This window comes from Phalacrocorax aristotelis, chromosome 4 (assembly GCF_949628215.1).
Source record: "Phalacrocorax aristotelis chromosome 4, bGulAri2.1, whole genome shotgun sequence".
NCBI classification, from domain to species: Eukaryota; Metazoa; Chordata; class Aves; order Suliformes; family Phalacrocoracidae; genus Phalacrocorax; species Phalacrocorax aristotelis.
This window is the reverse complement of record NC_134279.1, coordinates 37,432,741-37,449,227: the sequence shown is the minus strand read 5'-3', so window position 1 is coordinate 37,449,227 and position 16,487 is coordinate 37,432,741. Positions and strand designations below refer to the sequence as shown.

At 37.6% G+C, this 16,487-nt stretch overlaps 1 protein-coding gene across 2 annotated transcripts in view; it reads right to left on the bottom strand.

Annotated features, from left to right (window-relative positions):
* Positions 1-15,388: 15,388 nt before the first annotated feature.
* Positions 15,389-16,487, bottom strand: part of GRIA2 (glutamate ionotropic receptor AMPA type subunit 2) — a 99,462-nt gene continuing 98,363 nt past the window's right edge. For both annotated transcript variants that reach the window (XM_075091012.1, XM_075091013.1), the window contains one exon: positions 15,389-16,487. This exon is cut by the window's right edge and continues 1,772 nt beyond it. The gene's annotated coding sequence lies outside the window, so the exon portion shown is untranslated.

The window sequence follows — 16,487 nt, the reverse complement described above, 5'->3', positions numbered from 1 at the left end:
CATCATGGCCACATAAAAATATGGAGGAATATGAGGCATCCCACATGTATTAATTTTGTTCATTGCAGTTTCATTACTTGAACATGAACTCCTGGAGAAGATCTAAGAAATGGGGTTGTTATTAATATTGAACGAGGATAGGGAAATGGCATTACTGATGTCAAAATCTAACACTCAGTTTTGCAAACTGGAGACTATAAAAAGTAGAAGTGCAAGAATGACCTTGAAAATTACCTTCTTCTGTCCAGTGAAAGGCTAAATGAAAGACTAAGGCACCTCAAGTGAAAAAGTTTAAAAGGCAATTAAGTCATGATCCATTTGTTCCAAATGAAAGGAAAATATCTCATAGTAGCAGACTTTTCAACCTAACCAACTCAGGCTTTCCAAGAGATAAAAGCAGGAGTACTCAAGAAAGGATTAGATTGCATTTTATTAAGATTATGTTTTTGAAAAGAAGTTAACAAGCTCTCAGAGCAGATTACAAAGGACTGTGCTAAGTTTTCTGCTATAGAGGCTCTTTTGGTCAAGACCGGATGTCTCTGTAAGCGGTATGCTGCATTGGCTTAATATGGAAATCTCCAAAGATGGTTTTCTGGCATGCAGGAGGTCAAGAGTAAGAAAACAAAAGTTCCTTTTTCCTTGAGATCTACAAGCCTTCTGAACTGAGAGATATACCTTTTTAATATAAGTACAGAGGACAGTTACTCTCTGCCTTCAGACTCCAAGATCAGTGCCAAATCTAACTTATCTTTAAAAATGTGTTTTATGATCTAGTCTAGGAAATGTGGATGGAATGCATTTTTACCCCCCAACAAGCACCATATTTCCTTCTGGGTGTTGTTTTTGGTTTTGGGTTTGGTTGGGGTTTTTTGGGGGTTTCTTTTGTTTGTTTGTTTGTTTTCTGACTCCAGGAATAGTAAGTTCATTCCTGTTTGGTTGGCTGGGTAAATGCTCTCACATTAGAACCTTTTCTCCTGCCTCTTACTCTTGGCTGATTCATAGTCCAATAGGGAAGCAACTTAAAATTCATGTTAATCTGTTAAATGTTGGCAATCTGAAGAATTCACAGGTCTATTTCTATGCTGTTCCAACTTGATTATGAATCACCAACAAAATGAAACATATGCACTGGGCATACTTTCTGCCTACATATTCAATATAATGTTATGCTTCTCACTGCACACGTCCTTAGGACAGGGATGATTATTAATTCTAAAATAACCAGCTTATTCTTCTTGTAGAGTACTGTGGGATTTCAGGTCTTCATTTTTCACTTCATGCTTTAGTGGCACTACTTTACAGTTTTTCTTACATATGCTTTTAGAAACAAACACATATTCTGAATTCTATTGGTTTGTTAAAAACTAGTACAGCCTGCACCATAAAGCAAAATCAAGATCCTCAGAGACCTTACGTAAATAAACATCATTGTTAAAATCTGTTCAGTGCACAACTAGAGAAGCCTGAAGCACCGTTTCTTCGAAGAAACATTGATTCTGCTCATTCTGCAGTGAATACCAGAACAGACTGGCAGCAAGAGCCTCTGGGTCCACCCTGTAGAGCTTTCAAAATCATGTCTTTCTTGGCAATAGTATAATGAGACATCTAAGCTTCTCTTTGCCAGCTTAATGTTTTTGGCAGTAACAACCGTATTTAGCAGAAAATACCAGCAATCATGGTTTAGCAGCTTCGGTTTTTACATATTTTCCCCACTTTTCTATTAAAAAAAATCAGAAACTAAATATCAGAGACCTTAAAAATGTCTGCAATGCCAGCTCACATGTCTTGGCACAGGATATTCTATTTAAGGTAACTTCCCTCAGACTTCTTTCCTATTCTCCAAGATATATATTCCAGCACATCAAATGCATTCTCTTTGGAGAGAATAAAAAAATCAGATTGCGACTCTCTATCAAGGTTATCCTCACAGACATCAGTACTAAGGCAGAGGTTACACATACCTCATTTGTAACTTATCCAACCAACTCAAGGTAATTTTAGAGAACTTATCAAGAAAATCTTTCAGCTAGATCTGTGAAAGGTGCCTACCTCTAAGATTTAAAGCCTCACCACTTTTCAGCACTCAGCTATCACCCATTCCTAGGAGCTGCCTAGGTTTTCTAAGCATCTTTCACTGGGAACTTCAACTTCTGGCTTTGGACATAGCACAAAGCACATAAATCTGAATTAAACTGAAATTCAAAATGCCCCTAATCATGCCGATGGAGGTGTTTCCATCCTAGTGTGAGCCCAAGTATCCTTCTCAGATTATCATTACCAAGTCCAGCTGCTTAAGAACCAAACCGAGGTAATGCAAGCATCGTTTCTTCCCCTCATGTAGACAGCAGGAGACCCGAATTATTTTCCTTTCTCCCCTGGGAGAACCCTTTATTAGGTTATGCCTTCTACATAACTCCAGCACTTTGGTGCACACTTACCCCATCTTGGCAGCCTATATTAGGAATCGAGGCCTGATTCGCATTTAAACTCTTCAAGGCCACCACCTAAACACATACACTGACCAAAATCCAGTCACGCTGCAACTATACTGTCTGTGACGGACGAACTGTGGCTCCAAGCTACCTTTTGACCAATGCCTACCTTTTCTCTCAGAGGGAGCTCTCTGGTTTGTTCCAGACAGAAATCAGAAGCAAACAAATATGTACATGGTTGGGCAATGAGAAGTTTGGAGGCCCAGAGCAAAATAGAGAATAATCCAAATTGACAGGGTATTTGCCCCTAATGCAGCTGCTCCAGTTCCTGTGTAGCACTTAACTCTCTGTTGGACAAACCCAACTGAGGAAAAGCTGAAGCTTGGCTCTACTAGATGCCCACATGAGAGGCAGACTTGAGTTCCAGTTCTTTTGCTGGCTACCTGAAAGTTTTCTGATATATCTGTAGAGACACTAGAACAGTGTTCTGTTCTAACAAACAGTGTTTCACACTGCAGGATGAAAAATGGATTTTTCATAATTTTTTTTTGCATGAATTTTCAATTTTTTTGGATAAAACCAAGGTTCCCCTTATTCAAAGCAAGTGCTTGGGGTATTTGGGGGATTTTTTTTTGGGGGGGGGGGGGCAGTTTGTTTGGGGTCTCTTTTGGTATTTGCTTGTTTGTTTTTTTTTTTTTAATTAAATCAGTTCTAATCACTGAGTTAGGGGATACAAGGGCACCATGTACATTTTTGTCTTTTTGCAAAATGGCTGACACAGACACCTAAATCCAGGAGACGACACAGGACTGTGAATCTCGGTGAGAATAAAGAGCATCTCTGCAGCCAGACCGTGTAGGAGTGTACAGTGGACAGGGACCTCCTGGAGTGCTGAATCCCAGTCACCAGCTTTCACACGTAACAACACATTCCCATGATTTTGCTAGTAGGGTGATCCAAAGGTATGTATGTGAGCTCTTGAACTCTTGCCTGAGGTGACTTCTGTAAATGAGGAACTGGCCATCCTCTGAGAGTTAGTTTGCTGTGAAAATGGCTGTTCCATGACCACACTGGCCCATGACCTGTCTGTGCAGGGTACAGCCCTCTGACCTGACTGCCAAGAGGATCTCTTGCTCTGAAACTAGAAATGTTCACAATCCACTCTAAACTTATGCCTTGCAAATTTTCTCAGCTTGTTCTGGTTTCAGCATTGTTTTTTTATAAGTAAGCAGCTTTTCTCCCTCTTGGGAGGAAGCCCTTCTCCCACTTGTATTTCTAAACAGCAGTCACATACTGCCTCAATTTTCATTTCGTTGCGTGAAAGAACAAGAATTAATAAGCAACTGCTAACTACATTTTGTAGTATGAGAATGAGGAGGCAACAAAGGAATTTAACAGTGAACAGGCTCAAGGAAAAAAAAAAGGCGATTCTTTACATAACGTTCAGTTAAACCATGACAATTCCTGCCCTATGACATTACTGTTGCTAAAGCTTAGATGAGTTCAAAGTGATTAGATAAATTTCTGGAAAGGATATGAATTGCAAAGATATCATCTGTTTCTAAGGGAGTCCCTGACCCACCAACTGCTGGAAGCCAGACAAGTATCCTAGTGAAATACGTTGTATGTGTAATCTTCAGTCTTCACAGGGCATTCACTATCAGCCGGCATTGGAAGCAAAACAATGTGTCCCCCTTTGATCTGCTGCTGTCCTAAATTTTTCGTCTTAGTGCCTTAAGTGTCTTTGATTTTATGCTATTCAGACTTCTTTCTATAACTCCAGTCCTCAAGCACATCTGGTTCTTTCACTGTTTCATCTTCATTTTTATCTTAACTTTGCATCATCAAGTTAATTTCACCAGGACTTTTCCACTCCTTGTGTCAGGGTCCTTATATGTCTCTTAAAACAGGACTTATCCTAATACTGATCTTTGAGAAATACAATTTTGGACTTTCTCTTCCAGTGTAAAATTTCCTGAAGTAATGCCACCTTCTTCATCTACATTCCTGCCTACCACACAGCTCCTTTGCTTTATGGAGGAAACCTTCTGCAATTTATATACCAGACTACTTTGTCAAAACAAAACCAAAATACACATTGACTTTTTGAGTTACAACTAAACTGTCAATAACCACCAATTCCACATTTTCACATTTGGTATTCATATATTTCTGTGTGGGGGAAAAAATTTTGGTCTTTAATAGCTTTTGGAAAATCTACTGCAGGTTGATTATTCTTAAACTGTTCTTACTCTTTCTGACCTCTCTTAAAACTTCTTCAGATAACCAGTCCTATTCTTTAGGTATTTCTGGCAATCTCTTCACTTATTTCAGATGTCTTTCCTAATGTGAGTATTCTACCAGTGGGGACTGGAGCAAAGGCTTTTAATAAAAATCTCCGCCACGTGTAACTTCTTTGCCCAAAGAAATCTCCCAGACTTCTCAAAATTCAAGTCTTTGCACTCCTCCAGCTCTAATTAGTTCCCACAGGTGACGTCCACACTGCTAAACTAAGTGCCCAAAAATATTCCTGTGCACTCAAGCTAACAAGCATGCAATAGCTCCCGTTTATTACAGCAAATTTTCCTAGATGCCGAAAAGTTGCAACGACGTACAAAATACCAAACGGGAACGATCATTGGGACATTCTCATCCCTAAACTGCCCCTGGGAATCGTCTGGGAGCATGCTCGGTTGGCACCAGCCAACAGTGCACAAGGGACTGCTGTAGCAGTTTAATGAGGTAGATGATGAGCCTGGTGCCTGGGAACACGCCAGTCACTGCCGGATGTATTAGTATGGAGCCAGCCTTGATGTGTCACAGTTTGAAAGAGAGATCCATAACTATAAGGCTACTTTTGTTTATCCTTATGCTAAATTTTTACTGAATCAATTCATAATCATCCAGCACAAGGTCGCTCTCTACAAGCTAGCATTCTCAGAGATTTCTTTACTTACTAAAATAATTGCTTGACAATCATAATCTAACAGCGATTCAATGACCTTGGAAATGCCCTGTGGGTTTAAGGTGTTTTAATGCTCATCTGGACATTTTTCATTCATCAGACTAGCACTTTTGCATCCTAAATATATTTTAACCTTTGTGTATTTAAAGCCTTTTTCCTCTGTCTCATTTCAGTGACTGTGAAAAATAAACTCTGAAGCTGTCTCAGAAGACTGCTATTCTGGGTACGCTGCCAGTCGTTGGTAGCACAGATCGCCCTGTAAGCAGGATGTCTTAAACGTCTTCATGTCAGTCTAACTTTCTTCTTTATAAAATCTTTTGATGAGACTTGGAAATCACCAGGGAAATCTTAACTGACAAAGGCATGAGGAGGAAAAATCTGATAAATGGCTCATAAGAGATTTTCACTATTCGATTCAGATGCCAGGCACACTGAACATTCAAAAGAGAAGATAGTTCATAGTAAAAACTATGCAGGATGGTTTCACCAACCTAATCTGTTTTATGTGCATGTCTGATGCCTGAATTGAGGTGGTCAGGTTTTTTCTAGCACAAGACACCGGGTGATTATCTTTTCTATTTTTCCTATGGAAGCTGCAGAGAAAAGTGAAATGGAGAAATGGACAGACAGATGGGTACAGGAAAGGTTACAATTTCTGATGGCTTACTGTTCCCACTCCTACATACAAGTATTTGCACTTCGTGCCAAGTACCTGCCCAGCCCCAGTCCTTCTTGCACTGTTTTTAAAATCTATGATTTCATACACGGATCATTCTGCCTTTAAAACTACAGTGTCTGGACGCAGGAAATCTCTTGCACTCTGTGCCAGGATATTTCTCACTTCAAAGAGGACTTGTGTTCACTGAGGTCTTTTATATAAAAAGTGACAGTTGTCCAGCCCTGCCCTATTACATATGGCTTACTTATGCAGAAGTACATTTTCACCAAAACCAGGAACACTGGCACTTCAGTTAAGAACAATAGGCCTTTTGTGCAGCTCTAAAAATTGTAACTCACCGATAATAATTATCTTTCTTAATACAATGATTTATTATTTTATCAGAGATCAATTTAGATGACCTTTTGACGTGACGCAGATTGCACTCGGTAGAATACACGGGGTTTGGAGTTTATAAAACATCTTTCTTATGTCAGCTAAACTCATTTTTCCCAAAGTGACATTTAGTTTAAAAGGGTGGGTAAGTAGCTTCCATTGAGAGGAACGGCAGTACACTGACCATAATTTTTATCGACAACTCTTCTAAAGAATATCGTGATTAAACCAGGTCTCAAGCCTGAATCAACTTGAAGGAACAACAGAAAGATTAACTCCATGTTTTGTGAATGCTACATAATTTATTTAATAAAGTTTCCAAATAAGCATGGAAATTACAGGCCTGACTACAATTGAATGTATCTGAAATAAGACACTTTACATGGCTGATTGAACACGAGCACACAGACAAATGGAACTGGAAAGGTTTTTTTAACATGGAAAGTTTAAATTTTATGGTACTTACTGTCATTTTTAACAATCACTAACACGTAAAACAACACAAAGGGCAATCCATCTTGCAGACGACATAGAAGCTTCTGAGCTCAGTCATGGCAAGAAACTAATTTAAGAGCTAATTTTCATACCTGTAGGTATCATAGCTTGATTTCGGAACTCAAATGCTATCAAAATGTACTATCTCCTCAAGTTCAGAGTAGAAACATACAAAAAATACTTATTTGGCAAAGACAGAATGAGCCAGCAAGTTCCAGGCACTTGCAAAATAAGCATTTTATGTTTGCAGCTGCATGTTTCTCTGAAGGACAAGCTCCCAAAAAGAAATGAAGGAAATATTCCAAGAAGCAGCAATGTTATGCTAAATTAAATCAGTAGCATAAGATGCTCATGGGAAAGGGTTTTCTTTTCCTCAGTTATCACAATTAGAGTAAAAATTTATTTAGCTGGAATAAGTAGTATCACCAGGTGGAACTTGCAGTATATTTCTGTATCTCACTCCATTGTTCATTAAGACAATTTAGAATTAAAGATTAATGCCTTAGCATTAAACACAAAACAGAGTATATGTTCACAACACAACCGGCCTGCAACATCTCACATTTTATTTCTCCTACAGCTTCGTTCATCTGTCATCTCTTATCCTCAGCATCCTAACTTGCATGCTTAAGTCTTCACTTTAGAGTGTCATAAATATTAAATTATTTGTAAAACACTGTATATGCCTCAAGGTATTATATATATTAAATGTTGTATCTGAATGGCATCATTAATCATTAGTTAAGGGCCACCAAGGGAATATTAACAGGTTACAAAACAGGTTTCCAATGCAAAGACATACAAAGTCTGGAAGATTTAAATCTTCTTAGTCATAAAGACCTCAGAGGAATTAAGACGAGAAACAGCCAAGCACCTATACATACAAATGACAGTATCTCCAGAGGGTTTCAGAAACATACTGGTGGTGTCCCGTGCATCACCTTTTTGTTCCTAAGAGGGAAAAAAATAGTGTGCAAGATGTTTCAGACACAAGGACAATAATGGATGAAAAGTCACATCAAAATCAAGTAACAATACAATACTGTTTCTAATGACCAGGTAGGAAAAGGATCCTAAATGATTCAGTGACACTTCTTTAGGCCAAAAAGAAGTCTATTACCACAATCAATTTTCTTCAGGCACTTTGATGGTAGGACTTACATATATGATTAATTCTTTAGAATCTGAAATAAAACATGAGCGAAGCTCTGTAAGGCGATGACTTTGATGAGGGCATCTAGTGTGGAAGATCTGTTCATACTATAAATTGCAAATGGTATGTCATGGTGATGGAATTCTGCAGGAGGAGGACATGGAACATTAATTCACGTGCGTTTTGTACTGATCCAGAAAAAATGGTGACACTGCTAGGTTTGAACTTGTAACTGAAAGGAAAAAAAAATTGTGCTACTCCTTAAAGAAATTTCCTTTGTGCAGTTCATTGCATGTTCACTACCAATACTTATGTCTTTATATAGAATTCAGTCAATTAGGGCTGATTCTGCAAAAACCTCTCTGTACACACTTTGACCTTTAGAATAGGATTTTCTACTCGGGAAGACAACTGCAGGACATGGAAGCAGCTTAGTTTCCCTTCTCATTAAGGGATGCTCAGAGGCGAGTCGGTTTTTTAAAAGGCATTTTTTCAAACACATTTCTGCAGAGACTCTTCAGGAGTGCTCAGTCATATTCTACACTCTTCTTTTAAGAAATAATGTATTTACTTCTTTCCTCACTGATCTCTGTGTCTGTAACTGCACCACAAAAAAACCTGTGCAAAACAAGTGAACAAGCACATCCCCAGGGAAATGAAATAACACAGAAAACATCCACTATTACATTGGGCAATTCTACCATCTATCTACATGAACATGGGAACATTTTCTAAGGTATCCAGGGGTGGCTTAACTGATGTCAGCCAATGTCATCAGAGCAAGTAATAGCAGAGGATGATTAGAGAGAAGATTATATTCTTTTTTTTTTTTTTTTTTTTTACAAAAAGCTGCAGTGAAGGTAAAACAAGTAAAAAGATAAAAGTTTTTGTAAAAGCAAGCCAAACAGAACCTCACCTAAATCCTCTTGCAACAGTTCCTCATATCTTTCTTCTCTGCTATAGCACGAGGCATTCTATAATTTCTGTAGAAAATAGACAGTGCCTTAAAAAAAATGCTGGCTTAATTGATAATTCGCATTCCCTTCAGTTACGGTTTTTACCAATTTTAGTTAAAAGCTTTAAAAAGCCGAAACCCTGAGGAGTACTGCCAGCAAGGAAAGTAAAGAAAAATAATTACTCTAGTTAGCTGCTGAAATCTTGACTTTAAAACATAAAGCAATCCAGCTGAAAAGACACATAAACTCCTCATTCGGAGAGAAAACATTCTAGTTCATCCCAGATTTGGAACCAATTTGATGCAGGCAGCTGGAACGGGACCTGGATTTAGCTAAGCAGTAAGCCTGGCCCATAACAATTTCACAAAGTACCCAACACCTGGAAGCTAACACCTATAACACAAACAGCTAACACCTGGAAACTGGGTAGGTCTAAGTGCTAAATGCCAAAGGCTATATTCAGTGTCTATATTCATTATGACACATCTCTATGATTCAGCTATACCACAAAAATCTACTGAACCTCTTCTAACTTTCTAACTTAAACACAAACTTAAGTCCTGTTTTATTTACTAAGCAATATCATAGTTTCAAGTAATGGCTTCAAACCTCCATCCTATAGTCACACTGAAGTTTGGTTTGCATTCTCTAACCCACTCTTTTGTTGCCTATTGCTTCTAGCAAGACAGTTTTTTCTACATATTTAAAAAGAAAAAAGAAAATAGCGTAGATCAGGTGATGTCACATTGAGCGGTTTTGCTTCACACTTCAAGTATCTGTATTGTTCCTAACTTAGGTTTGTGTAAGTGATCAAAGGATACCCTTTAAAAAAGTAGAAAAATCCCAAACATAATTGTATTATTTGTATACATAGGTGTGACACCGCAGAAAAATCACTCAGCAAGCCAGCAATCCTCCGATTTATGTAGAATATTACAACATGCATAAAGGCTGTTCACATACTATAATCTTAGCTAGCATCTTACCAAAAAAAACCCAAAACACCTACATTCTCACAATCCTGTCTACTGAGAAGCTTACATGCTTTCTTTTATGACAATATATAATGTCATCATTCATAAAGTAGGGACATTTTTCCTCTGTGAGAAAAATCTCCATAAAATTGTTCAGCCAGCCGAGACGGCTGTGCTTAGTTTTGTGGAGTGAGGGTGAATGCTGAGTTTCCTCTATGCTGAGAAAATGGATGATTATTTTATATTAAAACAAATTTTCAGAAGTTACGTTCTGAATTTGCTGAATACAGATGGCTGGAGTTCAGGGAAGGAAAAAGCTTTTCAGAAAGCACGGACAGGGACAGAAGGGGACAGCTCTCCCTCTCAGCATCGTGTTCAGAGTGGAGAAGTAGTTTTTGCATCTTCACCACGCCAACTATTCAGTTTTGCTAGCATGAGTGCAAGTGCGGTGATCCCAGGGGAGCTCACTGCGTGACTGCATACCGACAACTAGGAGGTTCAGACTTGGTTCTGATGCCCCAGCTTCCCTGGGCTTCAGCGAGGGACGATCCCACCAAAGTGCTTTACCTCCCTCGCCTCAGAGCCGCCTTTGTCCCTGCTGTTTGAGAAGGATTCTTTCAGAGGTGTGAGTCATGGGACATACTCATCAACTCGGTGACATTGAGTGACTTGGGCAACATCTCAAATCAGCAAGTAGGGTATGCAATGTTATGTTTATCTCAGTGTGCTAAAATCTCTCCCAACAATGAAAGATCAAAAAGTAAATTACAAGCGTAAGATGACAAAGACCTCCTACAGAAAGCAGCTTATAAGGTGGACTAAGCAGAACTGATGAACATCTCCCACATCTAATTGTGGATCTATAACGCTAAAAAGATATATTTTTAGGTGCCCTAGAATAAGCAAGAGCATACAGTGAAAAAGAGTGAAAACTACTCCTGTGGAAAATAAAACAAGTACTTTAGGTAAGTATAGCCAGCAGGAAGAAGAAAACATGTTGAGTAAAATCCTGCTCTCACTGAAGATAATTACTTTTTTATAAAAAGTTTATCACACGCTTTATTTTTATATTCAGAAGGTGCAGATTTAAAGGTGGTAATGCCACGGATACGGATACAACCAGTCAACAGAAATTGCCTGAAAATTGTCTGCCAAGCCCACACTGTGAGAGTGATTTCCTATAGCTTATACTACTCGTTTGTCTATGCCAGTAACAAAATAATATAAAATGTGGACACAATTCTGCCACAGCACCATAGCAGTATATATTATTGCACAATATTCAAAGTAGGTAGTGTAGTATCCAGCCCTGTCAATGCCCAGTATTTTGCTCTGGAGGCATTACTTATACAGGTTTTGGTTCAGAAAATCAAGTAATGACTTCCGAAGAGTAATGTTTTGTTTGTCCTTGTTCGTGTAATTTTATATTTAACTAAACCTGAGCTTTTCAGATTAATTGTGTGGATTTTTAAACAGGTAAGATGGTGCAATTTGTAAAGTTAAGCATATACATACATGTACATATACCCATCGCCCCTGCTGCTGAAATGAGAGGCAATGACACATGCAAGAGCTTTCCCTTGGCCTTTTCGTGTAGGCCAAAAGTAGTGTGGAAGAACCTGTTTCTCTCACAGATGTTCTGTAGAACTTAATCCTGTCAGTGAGTAGAAAGATGATCACAGGAGTTACACCAGATTTTGAAGTTATGGAATTCACTGTTGGCTGAGGCCCACGGGGACTCATACTGTCCTATGGAAATGTCAGACTCCGTATTTATTCAAACGAAAGGTGGTAAGGCACTTCCTCAAGAACCTTCCTCTCGCTACTGGCCCTACTATGAATTATTGCTCCGGTTATCTTTTTTTTTTTTTGAGTATGGCCTTATCAAACTCAGCACTAGTTTCACTATTGCATTTCCATATTTGTGTATGGATGTGTATACATACATATATACTGGAACATCCACAGTCTTCATTTTCATATACCAGCAACTCTGTGTATTTATTAACACATAGTAGCTGAAACTGAATGATGAATTCCAGCTACAGGTAACTTGTATTAGCTGCCAAGCCACTTAGTTCCAAATGTATGTAAATATTCTTCCAACAGTTTTGTGAAATTGTTAAAAACAACAGTAACAAATATAAAAGCAAGCACCTGAGTAAAAATCATGTAGTTTGTATTATTCTATCTTTAGTCATTGTGACAGTATAAAAAATATCTACTCATTCAAAACCAGAAAAAATATTACTGAGTATTCCTCTATTTAGGAGTCTGAGGCAACCCAAAATGTATTGTAGGAAACAAACTACTGAAAAATATTGTGTTATTTGTAAAGCATACCATTAAGTGGAAGAGCTGTATCTTGACCTCTTTAATTACATTTTTCTCTTAACTCAGAGAACGGGTGCTGAAGGACAGGCAGTAACCATACAAGTTGATAATTGGGTAAAAAGTCGTCATAGTCATATAAAAGCTTCCAAGTATATTTTTAACAAGATGTTCTTGACGCTTCAGTAAAGCCCATGCCAGAAGGACTCTGGGCTGTCCCCTTCTAAGAAGCTAGTATGTGTACGCATTGCTAACAGTAGACAACTCTGGAAACAGATTTTACTTTCCAACTGTTTACCATAGACTAAAACATAGAACGATCATTTCTAAACTGCACTAACAGTGGGTTTTAAAAGAAAAAAACCCACTTGTCAGTATATTTTCTATCCTTAGAAAATAGGGACAAATCCTCTCAAGCATCTCTTTTGAATGCTCCTCCGTGTTTTAGGATTGAGCGGGGGCAGAAGACCGACATAGAACTGCCTCTCCAACCCCTACTTCAGCTTTGCTCACCTGCTTGCCTTCCATGCATGGAAAGACGCTAAGGAGGTAGCGTGGTCCTGCATGGCTCGTGGGATCCATTGGAACCCCTTTCTTCGTAGCATTTCCCCCACCTCCAGACATGAACCAATTGAAGACAATTTCAAAGGGTTGGTCTAAGCAGTAATGTTTTGCAGCCCTTTCCTATTCTCTAAGATACATTTTCAAAACTAGGTTTGGCATCTTTAAAGCAAATAAAACCCACAGTCTTCAGTTGGAAGACTAGTAGGAGTAAATGCTTTAACACAATTAAGTCAGTCTTGAAAAGTCAGCGTTTGTTAAAAATAATGACAAATGAAATGTGAGCTTTTCCTCCATGCCTACAGCACGTAGTAATAGTCCTTTCCTGTTGAGTGGGAGTTCTAAGTGTACTGTGACAAAGAACTTTGGGCAAATCCTATGAAGTCGTTCACTAGACAACTTTGTGGAATTAAGTGTTTTTCTTTTAGGTATAAAGAATTTTCTTAGCTCTGAGGTAAGTAAACCACTGAGCTGTCTACAGAGGTAGCCAAAATTTCAATAGCAATAAGAGATGTACAAAGGAGACTGACAGAAGAACAGTGCAGTCGATGATGCCACTTGAATTAAGGGTTTTGCTTAGATGACCTGAGATATCTTTTCCACCTTTATCATCACTGCTTCTTTAGTACAGAGACATACGCAATTCGCTGTAATAAACATTTTTAATAACTGCCAAATCAGTTTTTCAAAAATTATAATATTATATACAGAAATTATATTTCCTATCTGCCTACCAAGCTAAAAAGTATGTATCAGAACTAACTGCATGTGGTGGGGCCAGAGGGAAAGAAAGAATGCACATCATGTAATATGCCCTACTGGTAAGATTAGGGACTGTGGGAAGGCCTCATGACATGTAAAGGCTGCAGGTGAGTTAGATCTGTAATTCTCAGAGTCTTTGTATTGTATCTTACTACGTTCTATTTTTTGTCATGTTTACAAAAATTGTATATTAAAGATTTCCTTTTTTCAAAGGATCTCAATTCAATAAATTTTATGTTAAAGCACTAAATGACCCTAGGTGAAGTTGTGATCATCAAAGTGATATTCACTACTTTAAGGAAATGTCTACAAAAAAAGATGCATTACGATTATTACAGTTACTTCAGGATACAAGAAGTTGACACTCACAAAATGCAAGTAGGAATGAACTGAGACTCTCTGTTTTGAAATTGTTATCACTTCAAGTTCCCGTAGGTCCCCAATATTAGATGTAGACATCTTTATCAAATTTATTCTTTGGGGAGAGCGGGAAGATAGCATTCAAGACAGAAAAGAGAACAATTTTAGGGCAATTTTACCATTAATCTATTTGAAGCAGCCCCAAAGTTTAGAGTGTTAGGAGTAGTATGAGCAGAAATTTCACAAAGACCAATAGTAGGCATAGATCGAATGAAATCTGTCATATAAGTGCCATCACTGTATACAATTCCCTATCTCCAGTATGTCTTACACAGGTATATAGTACTCTCTATTATCTACAAAAACTGATCCTAGGGAAAATGTTCGCTGTTAAGTCCACAGCTAAGCCATTTGCTGAATTGTATTCGAAGTGCTTGATAAAATATGAATTCCTACGATAAGTTGGACCTGATAATCTCTCACAGCAATTTTTTTGTGACGCCATGACAGCTTAAATTAAAAGATTTAATAAACAATAAACCTTGCTACTGTGAAACAGGTCTGAGTAGCCTCGAGGGATATCCTGCAGAAGAGCTGCTGCTGATTCTGTTTTGCTGGTGACCACTGTATTCATGTAACTCACTGTACCAAATGATAGCTGAAATCTTGTATTTGTATTTTAAAATACAATTATTTGTGCAGAGTACTTTGTGTAAAGATATTGTCTACATCTATCAGCCAAAAAGGAGGCTGACACCCCGGAAACACACTCTGTTAAAAGGTGTAATACATTTAAATAAAAATGTTGGACCTTTCACATTGTAAACCTGTCAATTTGTTGACTCACTTTTTTTGCTATTACAGTGAACTCTCTGTTGTACTAGACCTCTAGTAGTGACACCACTAATATATACCTGAAATACTTGCCATTTCTCAGGTTCTTTCTCTGCTTTGGACACATCAACTATCTGTTGAAGTAAGAAAATACTCATTTCAAGCTGACAATTTTTAAATAGAGTTACTGAATAGATACTTAACCTACTAGCATTATCATCCTACCACACTGCCATTATAACCACGATAAAGAAGGTTACATTCCAGAAATACAATTCTATTGCTGACAAGGAAGTTACATGACTTTGTTTAGCGATAACGCAAACTACAGTAAATCTACCCTTGAGTGACAAGATGATTTGGGGGAAGATTTATATTCTACTTGCAAAACTCTTCAAGGAAACTTCACGTCTGTGGGGACAAACAGGTTTGCTCTATGCAAAATCTTAGGAAAATGCATTTCTAATAAATAAGAAACCAGATTTCAATAATACTAAACAGACATTAAAGGTCTTTTGCCTTTTTTAAGAAGATTTTTTTTATGTATGATTGAAGTTTATACAACACTCCAGAAAAGCCATCATGTGTTAGATCGAAAAATAAAATCAGAAGCATTTTCTGTCATATAGGTATACATGAAAAAACGGGAACGTTAATGTCTTAGAAAGTGTATGTCCAGCTTTGTACCGTTACTCATTTAACAAAGCAGAAAATAAGATACTGTACTGTAAACAAAAAGCTACAGTAAAAGGACATTTTGAAATTTACACAAGTTTGAGTTCATAAACATTTTGGTTGCTCCATAACAGTTTTCATATAAAATGAATAAAAAAACCCTTGGACAGCTTTCATCACTCTTGACTACTTTTCACTTAAATGCACACAGACATACTTTACATAGCAATATACTGATGTACTGTAACATGGATATTAAACTATGATTACTGCTTTTTAACTGAGATGTGTATTATCCAATCAATATTATCTGTAATTGAAATACTCATACATTATCTATTCCCATCATGTTGTTAAGTATAAAAACATGAAAATATAACTTTACATTATTTCAGTTATATACATCAGTTCAGGCTTGACAAAGATGGTTTTTACGCTACGATTTTTAGAGGAATAAGCCCAGAGGTACAATAAATAGCTTTCCACTGTATACAGTAATGCAATTCTACTTTTTCAAAAAGTTTAGATTACCATATGAATATTACTTGAGTTTGGTCATTCTAGCATTGAACATTAAAAATCAGAATGCATCCCCCAACATTCCTGATGAGGAGTAATGCACAGAACACCTATGGATTACAGATGCGTCCAGAAATGGTTTTGTTTTATTAGGGGGAGGTTACTGGTAAGTCTGACATTAAAACACTGTATATACCTCTTTTGCTGATTGCACTGAGAGTATACACTGTGTTCACATGCTTGCAGAAACAGGCTCAGAGCTTGTACCACAAGAAGGGATTTCAAGTTTCTGATAAATGCTCCGTCTTCTCCAATGTTCAGTAAACATTTTACTTAAGCCTAAGAAATGGATTCCAACTAAAACTGCAAGTCATATTTCGAATCTTATTTAAGTCCAAAATAAAATATTTACTGAT